The sequence below is a fragment of the Canis aureus genome, chromosome 6 (assembly GCF_053574225.1).
Source record: "Canis aureus isolate CA01 chromosome 6, VMU_Caureus_v.1.0, whole genome shotgun sequence".
Lineage (NCBI taxonomy): Eukaryota > Metazoa > Chordata > Mammalia > Carnivora > Canidae > Canis > Canis aureus.
This window is the reverse complement of record NC_135616.1, coordinates 73,027,471-73,047,040: the sequence shown is the minus strand read 5'-3', so window position 1 is coordinate 73,047,040 and position 19,570 is coordinate 73,027,471. Positions and strand designations below refer to the sequence as shown.

Here is a 19,570-nt window from a genome sequence, read left to right as displayed (position 1 = left end):
GTGTCTGTGGATTCAGAACCAAAGGACAGAATAAGCCCATAATCCATGGGTCCAAATGGATGTTGGAGGTATAGGTAGACACACTGGACCTATAATCCAAATAAAGTAGCAGTTTGGCACATCACATGCACACAGTGTACCGACCGGGGGAGATGCACTTCCTGCAGTCAAGGTGAGCTGATGAGTCGGAAAGCCAGGCAGGTCGGTGGGCAAGAAAGGCGGCCTCTACAAGGAAAGCCAGTGACGAGAGGCGAGGAGCCGACCTTGCTGGAGGCAGGTGTCTGGTCCAGTCAAGAGCTCCCCAGCTCTTCGTATCAGGGCGCGGACAGCTCAGAGCCTGCAGGTACAGGCAGGGAAGTCACGGTGTCTGGCTGGATTGCACAAGGCATAACAGAGCAGCAGCTGACAGCAGATTCTGACAAAGCACCATTAACATATTCCTGACCCACATTCATTTTGTCAAAAGATGCTTTTCAAAATTGAGTCTTTATTGAGAAGACATGCACCTAACTCTGATTTGAACAGGTGACATCGCTGCATGCAAAATAAGAGCTCAGGGAGTACCTGTTTTATGCCATCACTTTGTATCTAGAAGCCAAGCACCCTGTTTTGTATTCATATTCTGTGTTCCAGATAAACTGTCAGGTCCTTCTGCCAGATTTTTATGGATAATTAGAAGGTTGCAAGAAGCAGATGTTATGAAACTACCTGTGACTAGGCCTTAATGGTGGATGACAAGAACCCAGCACCATTTCTTAATTACATGAGACACAGCAAGATATATATATATATATATATATATATATATATATATATATATATATATATATAATACAGGAAGACTTTGTGGAAGCCTGACAAGATATCAAACGGTTAATCACCCACATTGAACCCGAATGTTTCTTTGCTCTGCAATTTGGAAATATGGGTCCCACCCCCCCTTAAGCTAAATAATTTTATAACTTGTGCATCCTCTGATGTTGCTTCATTTCAGATTTTAATAACTAAAATATGAGCTCCTGCCTGAAGTAGGTTGTCTCTCTGGGTAAGACTGTCCCAACAAGAAAATTGCATTTTATTAAATACAGACACAGTTTTGCAACATCAGATCCTACTCAGTAGGATAATATAGGGAAACTAGCTTCTCATTCCATGAAGACGATGGCCACAATTAACATATAAGAGCTTACTCTGTGGCAGGCAAAGCATATTCTTACTTGCCATGCGTCCTATACTATCCTGGCAGCTCTGAGTAGGGGGGCATTTTATTAGCCCCTTTTTACAGTAAAAGGAAACCAGTAATAACAACAATGATGGCAACAAAAACACCACTACCTACTACAGCTGGAAGTTGTTGCGTACTTACTACATCCTCACATTCTACACGTATTTGCACACCTCATGTCATTTAATAGGGCAAAAGCCATACTTATTTTTATTGCAGAGGAGAAAGTCGAGGTTCCAAGAGATTTTAAGTGTAAAGTCAGAATTCTAACCCCAGTCTTTCTTTAAAAAAAAAAAAGTTATTCATTTATTTTAGAGAGAGAGCAAGAGAGAGAACACGCATGCGCACACGCACACATGAGCAAGTGGGGGGGAAGGGCAGAGGGAGAGAGAGAATCTCAAGCAGACTCCCCACTGAGTGCAGAGCCACCCAGGACCCTGAGATCATGACCCAAGCTGAAATCAAGAGCCAGCAGCCCAACCGACTGAGCCACCCCAGTGCCCCTAACCCCAGTCTCTCTGTCTCTGAATATAGTCTGTTTAACCCCTGGGCTATACTATCTTTATTTGGCTGGGTAATTGTTATGGACTAAACTGGGTTTCCCCAAAGTTTATCTCTGGAAGTTCTACCCCTCTGCACCTCAGAATGTGAATAGGGCCTCAGAATGGAAGTAGGGCTTTTGAAGAGGTAATTAATGTAAAATGAAGTCATATGGATGAGCTCTAATCCAATACCGAGTATAAGAAAGGAGATTAGGACACAGACTGGCACAGAGGGAAAATCACGTGGAGACAGGGAAACAGGCCATCTGCGAGCCAAGGAGAGAGGCCTTGAAGCAGCCAATCCTGCCAACACCTTGATCTTGGAATTCCAGCGTCCAGGACTGTGAGATAATATATTTCTGTCGTTTAGGGGCACCTGGTGGCTCAGTCTGTTAAGCATCTGCCTTCTGCTCAGGTCATGATCCCAGGATCCTGGGATGGAACTAGAGTGAGGCTCCTTGCTCATTGGGGAGCCCATTCTCCCTCTCCTGCTGTTCCCACTGCTTGTGCTTTCTCATGCTCTCTCTCTGTCAAATAAATAAATAAAATTTTTTTAAAAAAGCTCTGTTGTTTAAATTACCCAGTCTATAGGACTTTGTTATGGCAGCCCTAGAAAACTAATGGAGTGTCCTCATTTAAATCCCTGACTTCTGAATATCTCAGTTTCTTTAGCTAGAAGATGTTGAAAGCACTTACTGAGCACAGCACCCCATGTGCTCTCTTTAACATTCTTCACCTTCTGGAAAATTTTCGCAGGTGTTTGCTTCCCATGGTCCCACGGGCTAACAAAGTTCCTCACTCCTCAGTTTCTCCTCCTCTTCCTACTCTTCCTTTGGTCCTTCCCTGAGCTATAGGCAAAGTAAAAGTCCCAAATCAGAAACAGTAGGGAGTGGGCTTGGAACAGATGTGTAGGTAAGAACCAAAGATATAAGCTCAGTGGCAAACCAACAGGGGGGAACTGCTTCTTACAGGGGAGAAAATATTTTTTACTTCTTCCCTTATAGGTTTTTTGGCTGAACTAATAATTAAATTGACATAAGACAGATTAATAGGAGAAAAACAAATTTGATTATGCACATATAGGAGCCCCACAAAGACATGAGAGGCTCTCCACAGTCAGGCAATTGAGGTTTATATGCCATCCTGAAGCAGGTGGGGGTCTAGGACTTCTAAAGAGAGGAAGACAATCCATCCAAAAATGGGAAGATCAAAAATGGGTAAACAAATATTTGCCATGGCATGTGGATAAGATTTTTTTTCTGTTAAAAAAAAAAAAAAAGAAAGAAAAAAGTTTTCTTCGGTAATAACTCTCTTCCTGGTACAGGCTCCCTATCTAAATTCTTTTACTCAATTAAAGAGGAGGAGAAATTTCTTCTTAAGTGTGGTGGGCCTTGATTGTATTCATCTTGGAATATTGCTCCATTATTTCACTGAATTAATCTCTTAGCCTTGAAAATATGTCAGTTCAGTTAAACAGTTGTGTCTCATTTTAGAAGGTGGTGATGCAGCTGGGATCCCAAAGTTAGGCCTGCATGATGCAAAAAAAAACCAGATATTTAATAAGGCATTTCTATGGAAACAAACAAACAAAAAAAACAACAGCTAATTACTGGAGCAAATTATAAACCAACAGAGTTCTGCGGGTCACTGGTTGAATAGTTGAAAAGATTTCTAGATGTCAGACTGGAAGCATCTTCAGATGGAGTGAGAACAGACAATGGCAACTGGACAGATTTTCCTGGTTTGTAGTCTGAATGCCTCTGGTGATCTCAGAGTCGCCCACACAGCCACAGGCACAAAGACTGTTCATACATGAGTTTCTGTGGTGATTTCTCCGAAGTTTATGTCAAGTCGTCCAATGTTAGTTGGCATGGCCTCGGAAAAAGGGCAATTTTAGTTCTCAACGATCCTAAGTCAGCAGGGTAGAAGAAAAATTGGAAATGTTAGTTTAAAGAGTTGTAGCCCAAATATTGGAGGAAACTGAAAGAACCCAGAATCTGGTCCAGTTTACAGGTAGAAAATAAAACCTCAAAGACAACTGATAGAACTAGAATTTAATCATGAATTTTATCTCCATATATTATAATATCTACTGAAACACCATTTTGCCCTCTATAATCACCCCATTGCCATTAGAGATAACCAAAGTAAGATTAATTTGTTTGCAAAATAAGTCTAGTTTTAATAAATTTAATAAATCTAAAAATTGGCTTGATTGTTAATATAACAAGAATAGTGATTGACCACATAGAATTTTTTCATCTGCTTTGCTGGAACTTTTTTTTTTTTTTTAAGTTTTTAAGACTTTATTTATTCATGAGTGACAGAGAGAGACACACAGAGAGAGGCAGAGACCCAGGCAGAGGGAGAAGCAGGCTCCATGCAGGGAGCCCAACGTGGGACTCAATCCTGGGTCTCCAGGATCACACCCTGGGCTGAAGGCAGGCGCTCAACTGCTGAGTGCTGGAACTTCTTTTTTTTTTTTAAGGGTTTTATTTATTTATTCATGAAAGAAAAAGAGAGTCAGAGACACAGGCAGAGGAAGAAGCAGGCTTCCTGCAGGGAGCCCGAGGTGAGACTGGATCCCTGGTCTCCAGGATCCCGCCCTGGGCCCAAGGCAGTGCTAAACTGCTGAGCCACCTGGGTTGCCCTGAGTGCTGGAACTTTTTATAAGGAATCTCAGATTGCACTTTCAAGAATCTTATTTTATTATATTTTTAAAGATTTCATTTAGTTATTTGACAGAGAGAGAGTATAAGCAGAGGGAGCTTCAGGCAGAGGGAGAGGATGAAGCAGGCTGTGGAGCTCCATGTGGACTTCCATGAGGGGCTGGATACCAGGGTTCTGGGATCATGAACTGAGCCAAAGGCAGACACTTAACTGATGAGCCACCAGGCACCCCTCAGATTGAAATTTTAAAAGGTTCTCAAAGCTAGGAAGCCAAGCTAAGGACGCACTATCTGACTTTTCTGTAATACCTATAGATTTGGGTTACTTCCTCTCTTTTCAAGGTCCCTGAAATATACTGAATTTTTTTTTTAATTTTTATTTATTTATGATAGTCACAGAGAGAGAGAGAGAGGGAGAGAGGCAGAGACATAGGCAGAGGGAGAAGCAGGCTCCATGCACCGGGAGCCCGACGTGGGATTCGATCCCGGGTCTCCAGGATCGGGCCCTGGGCCAAAGGCAGGCGCCAAACCGCTGCGCCACCCAGGGATCCCTATACTGAATTTTCTATACTTGCCAGGAAGTACTTGCCTTTCTCACTCACCTGGTAAAGTTTCTGGAATTCCTGTAAGTAAGGTACCAGGACATTTTTCCCCAAGGGAATTACTGGTTCCAGTCAACCTTAGCTCCTTAGAGCTGTCTGGTCACATCTGAGTCTTTGTACATGTCTCGTAACTACGACATTCAGTCAAAGTCTTGGTAATGCAACCAATGTTTTCAAGTGTGTGTTGTTACAAGAAGGACAGATTCTTATTGAATTTAGGCAAATAATTATCACCAGGAAAATCAGAATACCCACTAAGAGTTTATGAATCCTAGAGGCATCAAGTAGGGAGAGAAGGATAAAAGTTCAATCTTTGTTCACAAAGCTATCTATTACCAAATTGTTCTAAGTCATAGGTAGCTTAAAGGAAAAGTGAATAAAGTTTTCTTAACTCTGGAAAAAAAAAATTTAATTGGCCATGTTTTAAATAACAAAAAATTATAAGCATACTCCCCAGTTCATTCAATATAATGCAATTGGTATTTGCTCTCCTTGAATCTAGTTATTCAATTAGCTTTGAAAAGTCTTACCCAGTTCGGTTTTCTTATCGCAAAGTTATCAGAAATCTGTATTCTAGAGTACTTTCCATAAGTCTTCTCGAAGATGAAGTACTTTTGCAGGAACAATTTTGCAAAAGCATCAGAGAAACCATAACCATCTGTAAATGACAAAAGACTTAAAAATAGCCATGATTAAAGATCTGATGAAAGTCTACTATAATGCACTTGACAAGGAAATCTATTTATTTTTGGGACACATAACATTTTAAGATAACTGGGATTATGACTGATGTTATACCAGGACATATTAGATTTCTAGAAATTTCATGCAATTTGTAGAACACTGGTAACACATACTAAACAAAACAACACGAAAAAGGCTTAGTATTACCTTTATTTCTTTTTCTTTTTAAGTAATCTCTACATCTAATGTGGGGCTTGAACTCATGACCTGGAGATCAAGAGTTATAGGTTCTCCCAACTGAGCCACAGCCAGATGCCCTGGTATTACTTTTTTGCTTGACAATGTTTCCCATGGTAATTTAACATAAGAAATAAGCCTAATTAGTTTAATCTCCCTTTTAATAAGGAGAGAGAACAAATATTCTGAGATGTTCCCGGGACTCTCTAAAAAATCCTCAGTTAGTTTGAGCTCAAAAAGACTATTTAGAATCTTTTTTTTTAAGATTTTATTTATTTATTCATGAGAGAGACAGACAGAGAGAGAGAGAGAGAGGCAGAGACAGAAGCAGGCTCCATGCAGGGAGCTCGACGTGGGACTCGATCCCGGGACTCCAAGATCACGCCCTGAGTAGAAGGCAAACCGCTGAGCCACCAAGGGATCCCCCCTAGAATTTGGTTTTTGAGAAGTTTGTCAAAAATCGCAAAGAGGTTTTTAAAAATTTGGTGAAACAGGATTACATGTCACTGTGAAAGAATACTTAGCTATCCATTAACTTTATTGTCAATTAAAGACTTCACAGGCAAACCTGGAAAGCTAAATAGTTGTTTTAAGAAATCTTAGTTCTTGGGTACCTGGGTGGCTCAGTCGGTTAAGCATCTGACTCTTGATTTCAGGCTCAGGTCATGATCTCAGGGTCATTAGATGAAGCCCCAATCCCATCTGAGCTCAGCAGGGAATCTGCTTGAAGATTCTCTTCCTTTGCCCCTTCCCCTGACCCTCAATCTCTCTCTCTCTCTCTTTCTTTCTCTCTCGTTAAATAAGTAAATAAATAAAATCTTAAAAAACTAAAAACCTTGGTTCTTGGTTGTTTTTCTTTTTTCTTTTTTCTTTTCTTTTTTTTTTTTTTTTTTTTTTTTTACCAGAGAATACTCAGCTTTCCTAAGTAATCAAAGACCTGATAAAAAAAAAAACAGGAAATTATTTGACAAGAGACAAAAATCTTTGCTTGCCAGGCAAATTACTTTAAGAGGTAAAGGAAAACTTTTTACAATCTTTTGTCAGGAGCATACCAATAGTTCAAGCAAACTTTCTTTTTCCTTTTAACAGAAAGTTACTTAAATTCTGATTTTATACCAGCTTACTATGGATATTAAAATTCATTTAACATAATTAAACTTACTTTAATCTTCACTAACTTGACTAAAACTCCTTTCCCAAGATTTCTTTTCTAAAAATCTATTACAAATTTCTTTTTTACATTCCAATTTTGTCCTTTAATTTTTCCTTCCCATTTTAAGATAATTAGCCTGTCTTCAGGACAACATTATTTTCCCTTAACAAAAAATGAATTTTCATTTCTCATATTTAATTTAAAAACACTCATCTTGCTTTCCTCACACTCAGAGGTGTTTCCCTTATTATTTCTAGCGGCATTTATTACATATGTTAGAGTTTTTAACTCTTAAAAACCTTCATTTTTGGTGAAAGTAAAGAAGAAAACTATTATAAACTGTTTTCTCTATTAGCATTCTGTGGGTTGGCAAGTTTATAAATACTTTTAGAATATCTAGAAACATTTTTTTCATAGCAGAATTTTCAGTATGACATAGACATGTTTCCTAATGGACCCCAACTACCTTTAGCATCTCTGCAAAAGAAAACCTATGTTTAGTAACTATTGTTCTAGTATTTTATCCTATTTGGAGCTAGCCTAGACATTTGACGACTTCCCACCATTTCATTTTAACTGAGACAAATTCGAAGGGTGAGGTTACCAAGGAGATTTGGTAAACTTTTTAAGTAGACATACCATAAAACAGCTATTACTGAAAAGTTCACCTGAAAATTCTTATCCCACTTATGTCTATTTACTTGTTCTTTAACAATCATACTTAAATTACTCATGAAAATTTCATAAGACATTAAAGCAGTTAGCCATCATCTTAGGTTATTTTTTTTGCAGCCAGACTTTATAAGAGAGATAACATGAGCTTATTTTACTTGCAGTAAACCATGGTAGATAAAAGTATTATACTTAATGCTGATAACTCTAAAGCTACGTCTGTATGAATGAAACCAGCACACCTCAACTTGTTTTTTATGTACCAAAAATTATCTCTGATCACCTGAGCTTGAAAAATGGTTGGATTTGTTTTTATTATATTTCTGAGATTTAGAAATACTTAGCTCAAATGCACTTGTTTTTAAGCCAATTAAATAGAGCGATTTTGGAAATTAAATTTGGCACCACCACCTAGAGGCAAAAGAAATCCGCCACTTCTATCATGTATACATATAGACGTACATAAAGAGACACACACAAACAGAGAACTGGTTGCTTTTGTCTTAAAACTTTAGCCATGAATTAGGTACAAAACAAAACCCACTAGTTTATAAATAATTGTGTTTCTGGCAGACAGAACAAGTTAAGATTACTCACTTAAAAGCTTTTTGCCAGTATTCATGGAGAAGACTATTAAGATTTGTATTTGTCCTTGACAAGAAATCCTAAGGATGCTGTGCTCCAGAGTCTGGGCAAGAGAGCCTTTTTAGCAGGTGGTATTTTAAATAGGTCTCCTCTTTCCCCACTCGCACACCCTTTTTTTTTTAATAGTTTCAGGCCATTGTTTTAGTTACCTCCCTGGGTGTTTACATTTCAAAGACACAGTAAGATTTATATATTTAAGAAATGGAAAAAGAATGCAGGTTTTCTCCTAGAAGTTCTCTATTATCAGAAGTCTAGGGTCATTACTATTTAAATTTTCCCTCTTTTTCTTAAATATGGAACCATTGTATTTCAGGGTCCTGATTTTTTTTTTTAAACAATATCTGGAGGCAAAAAGAAAGGCTCTAATGGGCTTCTAGTTGCTCTTGGAAACTATGCTTTTATTTATCTAAAAATTCGAGCTGTAAATCGAGAATTGTTCATTCTAGCTTTTTTTGGTCTGCATTCTTGCAAGTTAACTCCGAAAAATTTGGTAACCTTTTTTGTGAAAACATGTAGAGGTTGATTTGCCCACTCCATCAACCTATTTTAAATTTGTGAAAATGTTTATTAGAGAAAATTTTCAACTAAGATGGAAATTCAAAGATTTCTATATTTTGAATCTTACTGGTTTAGTGTAGTACTCCTTTGAAAAGTCCATGTAAAGCTTTCAAGAAAGGCCTTTGGATAACCATTTTCTTTCTGAGTGTATAATTTAACCTTAGACCAATTTATTTTAGGGGGAAAAGTCTCCAATATTGTTCCTATCAAATCTTGATAGGAAAATAACAATTGAGCTATTTTCTGGTCATTTATAGAAGGCCCCGGGAAAAATTCTGTCCGTCTGTTACCTCTAGGATGGGGCATTAATTTTTAAATGTTTTCTTTAAACTTGGTAGGATCGGGGATCCCTGGGTGGCGCCGTGGTTTAGCGCCTGCTTTTGGCCCAGGGCGCGATCCTGGAGACCCGGGATCGAGTCCCACGTCGGGCTCCCGGTGCATGGAGCCTGCTTCTCCCTCTGCCTATGTCTCTGCCTCTCTCTCTCTCTCTCTCTCTCTGTGTGTGACTATCATAAATAAATAAAAAAAAATTAAAAAAATAAAATAAACTTGGTAGGATCTTCTGAAAGTGGAGGTAAAAGAACTTTATCATTTAAAAAAAAGGTCACTTGTTGTCCAAGGGATGTGAATTTCTTGGGTGGGGTCTAGGATATACCTGCAAAAAGCATTATTGCATAGGAAGGTCTGAAGCTGGCAGGGTCTGATTCCAGAGCCCACCAAAACAAGTTTTATGTCTGAGCTTTATGTCCTTTCCAGATGCTTCTGTTAAATTAATTTCCTGGCTCTTAGTATTTACGTGAGTAACCTGTACATTCTGGGCTTACAGATGAGATGAGAGTGCTCTCTGAAAATCGTGTAGGGCAAGGGAGGCTAACATGGTGTTGAAGGGATTTCCTGGAGAAGGTGGAAGACTTTGGGGAGCTCGAGGAATTTGTTGAGGAGACAGGGCAAGATTTTAAGGAGATTTTATGTTGGATGGAGGCTTTAATTCGTGTTCTCTCTCTCTAATTCTCTAATTTCATCTTGTTACGGGAATCCCTAAGGCTAGCAGTTACATCTCTTCATATCTATCTTCTAATGAGGTCTTTCCATAGACACCCATAAGGCAACTGTTGAGGATGAGAGCTCTCTAAAAACTTTTTTTTTTTCCAAATATGGAAATCTTTCTGATTCAAACAATTTATCATCCTCTGGCCATTGATGAGTAGATCTTACCTTTATCTCAATAATGACTCAAACCAATAAGCCTCCTTATAGCTGCTGACCCAAGGACACAAGAGGCATCCCATAAGAGAATGCAAAAGATGTAGCGCTCACAAGATCCAGAATGTTCACTCCCAGCATTAGCCTAAGAGAGCAAGGGCCTTCTTGTCACCGGTCTTAAGAACTGTGTAGTGAAAATGGTGTCTCTCGTCTCTCACAGGAGTGTGGGAAGCCTCCAGTCATAGGCACACTACTCTGTGACCAGGCAGGTGCTGTTGGAATGGGACTTTCCAACACTAACAGAGCAATGGAGGTTGAGATGACAAAGGCCCCTGTGGACTGGGACCTCTTCTGATAAACTCCCCTAAGGGGGAACGCCTGGGTGGCTCAGCGGTTAGGCGTCTGCCTTCAGCTCAGGGCGTGATCCTGGGGTTCCGGGATCAGGTCCCACATTGGGCTACCTGCGTGGACCCTGTTTCTCCCTCTGCCTGTGTCTCTGCCTTTCTCTGTGTCTCTCATAAATAAATAAAATCTTTAAAAAATAATAAAAAAATAAACTCCCCTAAGAGCTGGCACAGCTAGACAGAGAGAGCTTTGACTTTGTGTCTCCTAGCTCTAGTCCATTCAATTGGCCACCAGAGGCCCGCCAATATTTGGACCTTCTGGCTAGTGGATACCAGAGAGAACACTCTCACTGGTCACAAAGCCAAGCTTTCAGGACATAGAACAAGATGAAAGGAAAAATCTCACCAGATCTATGGTTTTCCTCCTTCTGATAAACAACATAATGGGCAAAACCAAAAGAAAGCAAGGATTACCTCTGGAGGAAGGGAATTAATAGAAATCAGGAGTGTTCATAACAAATCTTTATCAAAATTGTTAACCCTAAGGAACTAGTTCACACAAAGTTTTCTTTTTCTTTTTTTTTTCCTGTAATTTAAACTTATGAAAAGCAAATGACAGTCATCAGTCTTACTTCTGATAGACCCTTCAGGCAGAGATCCAGGAGACTGATGTGGTAAGAATTCTCACCTTTGGGACACCTGGGTGGTTCAGTGGTTGAGCATCTTCCTTTGGCTCAGGGCGTGATCCTGGGGTCCTAGGATTGAGTCCCTCATCAGGCTCCTCACAGAGAGCCTGCTTCTCCCTTTGCCTGTGTCTTTGCCTCTCTCTGCGTGTGTCTCTCATGAATAAATAAATAAAATCTTTAAAAAAAAAAATTGTCACCTTCTGCCAGTGCGGGTCACAAGTCCCAGGACCTCTCAGCAGCAGCAGCCCTATAGTGAGTGGTGTCCAGCCAGCAAAGAGCCCCCTATGGGTGCCAAAACAGTAGGGAAAGAAAATGTTTCCTTTCTTATCTTCTAGGTTCTTTGCCTTGTCTAATAAATAAATTGATATAATTTAGATTAACAGGAGAAAAAAACAAATTTAATTATATATGGATGGGAGCCCCACAAAGACAGGAGACCTTCCGACAGTCAGGCAATTGAGGTTTATGCACCACCACCACTGAGCTAAGGAGGAGAAGGATGGATCTGGGACCCTTAAGGGGGAGAGGATGATCCACAGGAAGATGGGAAGAGCAACTATTTGGTAATCCAATGTTTTCAAAGCCCTGAGAAAAAGACTTTCTTATGAAAAAAAAAATTATCTTTGATAACAGCTCTCTTCCCAGTGTAGACTTTTGGCCTAAATCCTTTTAGGCAGTTGAAGTAAAAACATTCCTCTTAAGTCTTTTGGGCCTTGATTATCTTCAGTTCAAAATTATCCACCTGCCAGAGTGTCACATTCTGCCCTGAATCCCATCATCCTTTTACTCCTAAGACATTTTCTCAATTACAACAATTATTTAGAAATGTATACATGCTTATATAATTATTTTTAAATTTATATTCAACATTACTTCTAAATTGCAGCCTACCAGGTAGTATGCTGGCTGCAGAGATGTAGAGTCAAAAATAAAACCAGGGCCCTTGGTTGCATATACAGTTGTAAAGGGAAATAAATATCAATCAAATAATTATACTGCAAATTGAATATCCACTTTGTCAAATGACGAAACAGAAACAATAGTAATGAGTCTGATGTCCTTGACTCAAGGGAAAATAGTCCATGGATTGGGGGAGTGCAGAGCCTACAAGCAGCAGAGGCTCTTCCCAAGGGGTTTTGGGTAAGAGTGAGTTTTAGACAGCCCTGGAAGGACAATGCAAAACAGGGTGTGATTGGCTAGGAGGGCAGGGATTTCCTTTCAAGGCCAGCAGGTTCTGTTTTCTAGGAGAGGCGGGCTAGCTAAACCCAACTTGGAAGGTTGTGATTGGCATTAAGTGTCCTTGACAGTGAGGCTTCTCCATGAGAGCAGGCTAACGTGAGTTAGTCTCTGATAGGCAGTGGCACGGAGGTTGCCTCCATTTTGTGGGTCTCAACCTACAAGTTAATGCTATCAAATTTAAAGTAAAAATAGATACTTTGAAGAGGGAACAGAGTATGTTAGACTTGCTATAGAATGTTTTGTTCCCAAAACAGACCATTTTTTTTCCTCAAAGCAAAAAACGAGGCAAAAAAAATCACATTTTTTTTTTAAATGCATCTACTCCAGGAAGAGACAGCAAGGAAAGAGAGGTGATGTGGTGCAGACTTGGGAAAAAACATGGCAAAGAGATGCTGGAGAGCTGAAGACAAATGTTTGTTGCTTTGTAATTTAGCCCAGGGCCAAACCTGACTGTTCTATGCTGGGTGTCAGGGAGTCTGGTAGCATTTACCAAGCTGCTACTGAGAAAAGAAAAGAACCTGAGAACACCAGGCTCTAGAGAAAGATAGAAAAGTAACTTTTAGATTTAAAAAAAAAAAAAAAAAGTGTCCCTCCTCTGCGACGTCAGAAAGCTTTCTTTTAAATTGGATAAACAGCAGCGCACTCAAGAAGACAACCCTACTCAGACTACCTGTCCTTGTTGTCACTGCAGTAAAAACCAAATGCATTTCATTCTGCAACAAACACAGCATGTCTCGGGCAATTATTCCAGATGCATGGTCACTTAACCTCCTAAGGTCTAGTGTTCCCTCTGTCCTGGGGCCCAGTGCCCCTCCATGAGCTGTTTCTCCAAACGGGCATCATTTTCTGCTGCAGATGGCATGGCCTTGTCTGAGAACTGTCCAGGTGTCTATGTTGCAATTTTCCCACTGGAACATTCCAAAAGTGCCTGGTTTCCCATCACTGACACCCTAGTGCTACTGAGTTGGCTAGATTGTCTGGCTCAAGCATCGGTTGCCAAGACCTCCAACATGCTCATCCAGTCTGATTGACAGGATGTCATCCATATAGTGGACCAGTGTGATATTCTGTGGGATGTCTAGATGATGCAAGTTTTTTTACATAATATGATGACAGAGGACAGGGCAAAATCATAAATATATACCAACGTCCATTCCAAGTGAATATCAATTGTTTCTGATTCTCTTTTTTGATAGAGATGGAAAAGAATACATTTGCCAATCCATAACTGCAGGGTCCTGGGATCAAATCCCGCATCAGGCTCCCCGCAGGAAGCCTGCTTCTCCCACTGCCTGTGTCTCTGCCTCTCTCTCTGTGTCTCTCATGAATAAATAAATAAAATCTTTTTTTAAAAAAAATAGAGATTGGATCCCTGGGTGGCTCAGCGGTTTAACGCCTGCCTTTGGCCCAGGGTGCGATCCTGGAGTCCCGGGATCGAGTCCCATGTCGGGCTCCCTGCATGGAGCCTGCTTCTCCCTCTGCCTATGTCTCTGCCTCTCTGTATCTCTGTCTCTGTCTCTGTCTCTCTGTCTATCATGAATAAATAAATGAAATCTTTCAAAAAAATAAAATTTAAATTTAAAAAAAATTAAAAATAGAGATTACGAGAAAGACCACAACCCTTGCATCCCGTAGCTCTTTAAGACAAGAGCTAATTTCTGCCATTTGCACTAGGATGTGATATTGTGATATTGTTTGTGATTTAGTAGCTTGGCCAGCAGTGGGAGTAGTGGAAGATTCAAAGGCTCTCACTTAGCCTTTCTCAATATAATAACTCTTACCCCTCAGGCCAAGAATCTAACGGATGGTTTTGCCAAATACCAAGTACGCCTATCCCCATTATACATGGAGGAACCGGGGAAATGGCCTTTGGGTGGATGGGCAAGCCTATTGGACACACTATGCGCCAGATTTGGGCCAAACCTCCGATTATCAGCTTGCCTCTATGTGTTCCTACTATATCGGTGAGGACACGGTACTACTTGCGGTTTCCAGGTATTGATATCTACGCAGATCCTATGCCCAGAGTCCCTAAAATGCTTGAGAATCTCCTTTCACTAGTGGAGTAAATGGCTGTAATTCCTTCAGGTGGCTGTAATTCCTGCGGGGAATAACTGGTAGACCCAATACTATGTACACTAGCTATGGTATTTAGGGTCCTTCTTCCTGGGAACTCAAAAGTCTTCCCCACTGAATGAGTTCCAGCCCGGAAAATTGGCTCAAATCTGAAAACTGACCAAGGAATCATGACATTTCCTTGGAGTAACTTGCTCTCAGCCTCCTAATTATCTATTCTTGATTTCTTTCTTTCTTTTTTTTTTTTTTTAATCCAACAGATTAGGCGGTACCTTTGTTGGCTGCCCATATATTTTGCCACTAGGGGTGCTGTGTACCGTTAATACCTTCATAACTGCAGCTCCAGTGCCCTTTGATTGTAGCTTTGCTGTTATTTATGATAATTGTACCCACCAGGCTTCTGACGGCTAAGCACTGCCACTTAGCCACTGTTAGAGGGTTTATCATCCCCATTGTCACTAGGGAGCCTATTTCTGCAGCCGTATCTCCTATCCGCGCAGGCCTACAGAGAACCCTCATTTACCTTCCTATTGACGCGGGTGCTCCTCTCAGCACATTCTCTATTGTTTCTTCTGGGCACTTGCACAGGACATAATCATGCAGCCATAAATGTTAGGTTCAAGCTAACATGCCCGCTTCTCTGAGCCTTCTAATCCCTTTTTCAACCATCTCATGACAGTTCTGGTATTTCTACCTGACTTAGTGTGAGCCATCACTTTTGCCATGCTTCTGGGAGATGTCTTAGGAGCAACTTTGTACCCTCTCATGAGCTCCTTGCTAGGGAGTTTAAAAAAAAAATGCTTCCATATCAAATTTTATCTAAATTTGTGTTCTGCTTCCCTAACTCCTTGGTTCAGAACTATCAAAATATACTCCCATGCGTCCTTTCCTGGCTAGGTTCTGTAGTTCCTCCGAGAATACCATCTCATTCCTTCCCTGGCAGGCCAAGCATATCTTTGCTTGGAGATACTTCTGTATTGTCTTCATGAAAGCAGTGCGTCTAACCCTTAATAGGAAAGAATGGTCCTCTTATTCAGGCTCAGAGTGTTTAAAGAAATATGGGAATTTAAGATGGCAGGAGCATTAATCCAGATGTCTCCACCTCATGTGTTAGAGTCCCATTCTTTCCCACCAGAACTTTGACTTTGGCATAGTTTGGAATGAAACTTTCTTTGGCTGCTCTTCTGATTGAATCCTGGGCCAGGTCTCCAAAATTCTATGTCCTTCCCTCTATGGTTGAGTGTCTCTTTATATGCTCCTGTGAGGAGATGTAGGGGAGAGTGGATGTCCATGTTTTCATTGAAACCCAAATACAAATTTCAAGGGGATGATTCAATGAATAAAATAAATGAGGCTAGACATCAGAATCGCATGTGGAGGGGTAACTAGGTGGCTCAGTCGGTTGAGCATCCGACTCTTAGTTTCAGCTCAGGTCAGACATGATCTCAGGGTCGTGGGATTGAGCCCCATATCAGGTTCCACACTCATCATGCAATCTTCTCTCTCTCTCCCTCTCCCTCTGCCTGCCCTCCCTGCTAGATCACTTTCTCTCGCTCCAAAATAAGATAAATAAATAACATCTTTTTTAAAGAAAAACAACCAATGTGGAGCTTGTAAACATGAATTTTTGCCCTGCCTCTCCCACACTTCAACAATCTGAGTTTATGAATCTTGGAGTGGAGCTTGGGAACCTTTAATATTTAGTAGGCCCTCAGGTGAACTTCACAGGGCTCCACTTGAGTTATTTAACAAGGCAACCACTCAGTTTCCTGTCTGCCCCCAGCACAGCCGCTGTTTTTGATTGAAACCAAAAGAAACCCAAACGTCATGGTACCAAAGTTTGGAAGCAACTTCTCGTACTACCTGCTTTTATTTGTTCTGGGGCATGCCTCACTGCAAGCTAACATCCACAATACTGGGTCTCCACTGAAGGTGGACCAGGAGTGTGTGTCCTGGGAGGTGATCCATTCTGACGGGATGGCGGGGACCATATTAGCAGTAACGTCTCCAAACTTCTTCTCAAAGTGTGAGAAGTTAGAGGCAGAGTGATGGCAGGATGGGTGGGAAGTACCCAAGCCAGCATGTTCATCACAGTCCCGTGTGAAGTGAGCTCCCTGTGCATACATCTTTGAAATGGACCCTGTCGGATAATTAAAATACAAACATTTGGACTTGCTCTTTCCTGTTCCTGATCCAGAGCTCCTATCAACCTTAGAATCTCCTGAGGAATAACAGTATCTTTTGTAACCTAATGAGATAACTTTTGGTTAGGGAAGGGGCACCACATAGCTTCAAGATAGGACCTGGTGGCTGGAAAAACTAATCAAGTGATTAGAGGGCTAGAACTTGGAGCCTCATTGACCTCCCTCCAGGAAGAGGAGAGGGTCCGGAGATTGAGGTCAATCAGCATTGATTTGATCTCTCATGCCTACCTAATGAAACCTCCATTAAAAAAGAAAAGAAACAGGGATCCCTGGGTGGCGCAGCGGTTTAGTGCCTGCCTTTGGCCCAGGGCGCGATCCTGGAGACCCAGGATCGAATCCCACGTCGGGCTCCCGGTGCATGGAGCCTGCTTCTCCCTCTGCCTGTGTCTCTGCCTCTTTCTCTCTCTCTCTCTCTGTGTGACTATCATAAATAAACAAAAATTCTAAAAAAAAAAAATAAAAGAAAAGAAACAATAGGGTTTGGGGAGCTTCCAGGGTGATGAACACACCGATGTGCTGTGAGAATAGTGTGCCCACTAAGGACGTGCATGCCTTCCAACCTCTCGCCCCCGTACCTTGGCCTCTGTATTTCTTGCCTTTGACTGCTCCGGACCTCTATCCTTCACAATAAACTCGTAATTTTATTACCAGCAAATAAGGCATTTTCCTGACTCCTGTGAGTTGCTGTAGCCAATTATCAAACCCTAAGAAGGGGTCATGGGAAACTGAATATTTAATCAGCCAGGCAGAGGTGTTGGTGGTCTGGGTACCCTATTTGTGGCTGTTGTCTGAAGTGGGAGCAGGCTTGTGAGACTAAGTTCTCCTCCTGACTGGGGGGTCTGCACTAACTCCAGATCCTCAGGGTCTGAATTGAACTGGACTGCTGGACACCTAGCTGGTGTTGGAGGGTTGGTGGTTGGTATTGGAAAAACCCACACAGACCATCACACACCGTCCCCCTAAGGCTGTGCTGCTGTGCCAGAGGGCCCAGCCAGTCTGGCAGACGAGAGCGTCCACTGACTTCTCTGCCCACTCAGGGCCTGCTTGGTAATGATGGGGTTCAGGACACGCTACCCCACATTATGGCACGTGTCCTATATCATAAGCTGGAGGAATTTGAAAATAGCAGAACCAGGGAGGTCACCCTGATAACCCTCCTCCCCACTCACCATTCTTCCCTGAAACAGGTCATAAAACTCCCACATGAAGGCTCCCCTCTCTGTAGCAAGAAGGAAGATATTCTTATCAGCAGAGATGGGGAAAGAAAGAAAGAAAGAACCAAGAAATCTGCGCAAACAAATCTTGTTAAACCAGCCCTTATCTTCCTACTTGTCTCTCCACCACTTACTACGCCTTGCCCAAACCCCTTTGGCTTATCAATTCTCGACAAATTTATTCTTTTTTTTGTCTGAAAGGTATAACAGCTTCCTGCTCTGTTTCCTCCTTTGGTTTTCTCATGGACACATCCAGCCATACACATAAAAATTTTAATTAAATTTTTATGCTTTTTCTCCCACTAAACTGTGTTTGTCAGTTTAACTTTCAGGCCCAGCCAGGGACCCCGGTAGATTAGGAAACGTTTGCTCCCCCTGCAGTTATAGAAAGATCTAGATCCTCTGCCTCTTTTCACAACTGCGGGCCCCCTGCATGATGCTCACTAACCCTAGCATGAGCCCTTTGCCCCCTCCCTCTTCCTCCATCAGGGACAGGGCCCTGCAATTGGACTAGCCCTTCTTCACAGGTGGCCCCCGACAACAAACCTCCAGCCCTAACCTCATGAGGAACTTGGTCTCCAGTGACTCACCAGACTTAAAACACCTCCACGCAGAGGCCCTATCATCACCACAAACACAAACTCCAACCAAATGCACCCTCCTGCCGCAACGCAGCCCCCTCTCCCAAACTGTTTTATCATTTCTGTTTGCTCATTAAATGTTTACTGAGCCCTTAATATATGCCAGGCACGGCAGGAGATGTTGGAGACACAAAAAACGAATAAGACCAGGTCCCTACTATCCATGAGCTTATGGTCTGCTTGAAAACACATGTGCTGGGGCACCTGGGTGGCTCAGTTGGTTCAGCATCCCACTCTGGATTTTGGCTCAGGTCGTGATCTCAGGGTCTTGAGACTGAGGCCCATGTCGGGCTCACGCTGGGTGCAGAGCCTGCCTAAGATTCTTTCTCCCTCTCTCTGCCCCGGCCTCTCCCTCTCTCTAAAAAAAAGGTAAAATAGGGACGCCTGGGTGGCTCAGTAGTTGAGTGTCTGCCTTTGGCTCAGGGTGTGATCCTGAGTCCCGGGATCGAGTCCCACATCAGGCTCCCTGCATAGGGCCTGCTTCTCCCTCTGTCTATGTCTCTGCCTCTCTCTCTGTGTGTCTCTCATGAATAAATAAAATCTTAAAAGAAAAAATGAAAAGACTATTCTTTAAAAAAAAGTAAAATAAAATGATAATAATAAATTAAATAATGATTTTTTTAAAATAATGATTTAAAAAAAAAAGAAAATGTGGGATCCCTGGGTGGCGCAGCGGTTTAGCGCCTGCCTTTGGCCCAGGGCGCGATCCTGGAGACCCGGGATCGAATCCCACATCAGGCTCCCCGTGCATGGAGCCTGCTTCTCCCTCTGCCTATGTCTCTCTCTCTCTCTCTCTGTGTGTGTGTGACTATCGTAAATAAATTTTAAAAATTTAAAAAAAAGAAAAGAAAAAAGAAAAAAAAAGAAAATGTGTGTGCTTAACCTAGATGAAATAGCTGAAAATGATAGCAGGCCTCTCAGGGTCCTGTTTATGCTTCTGTATGTTTTACTGCACAGAGTACAGCGGAAATGCTTT

The 19,570-nt window shown here is 41.6% G+C and overlaps 1 long non-coding RNA gene across 4 annotated transcripts in view; it reads right to left on the bottom strand.

The window, feature by feature from the left end:
- LOC144316397 (uncharacterized) overlaps positions 1-19,570 on the bottom strand; it is a 44,092-nt gene that overhangs the window by 2,672 nt on the left and 21,850 nt on the right. Inside the window, exons 2-4 of one of the 4 annotated variants that reach the window (XR_013382327.1) lie at positions 5,569-5,696; positions 2,464-3,676; positions 141-337 (exon numbers count right to left, since the gene is read on the bottom strand). This is a non-coding gene — a long non-coding RNA (uncharacterized LOC144316397). Of the gene's footprint in view, positions 1-140; positions 3,677-5,568; positions 5,697-19,570 lie in introns of all 4 variants that reach the window. The other 3 variants (XR_013382328.1, XR_013382326.1, XR_013382325.1) reach the window with 3 other exon arrangements.